The sequence below is a fragment of the Myotis brandtii genome, unplaced genomic scaffold, assembly GCF_000412655.1.
Source record: "Myotis brandtii unplaced genomic scaffold, ASM41265v1 scaffold105, whole genome shotgun sequence".
Lineage (NCBI taxonomy): Eukaryota > Metazoa > Chordata > Mammalia > Chiroptera > Vespertilionidae > Myotis > Myotis brandtii.
Genome location: NW_005353538.1, coordinates 2,091,746 through 2,092,065, shown reverse-complemented (window position 1 = coordinate 2,092,065; position 320 = coordinate 2,091,746).

The window sequence follows — 320 nt, the reverse complement described above, 5'->3', positions numbered from 1 at the left end:
TGTGTGTGTGGGGTGTGTGTGTGTGTGTGTGGTGTGTGTGTGTGGTGTGTGTGTGGTGTGTGTGTGTGGTGTGTGTGTATGGTGTGTGTGTGGTGTGTGTGTGTGTGTGTGTTGCACGCGTGCCCACAGGGACACACCCACTTTCCCCGAGCCCAGCTTTCTCGGGCAGGAGGGACTGAGGGGTCAGCCACAGCCCCACTCACCCTCCCCGAGCCCCTTCCCTCGGAAGCCAGTGCCTGGGATTTGTCCTGTGGTTGCTTTTCCCAAAGCCAAGTCCAGAGAGAGACCGCGGCCTTCTCAAGGGCACACAGGACGGCCTG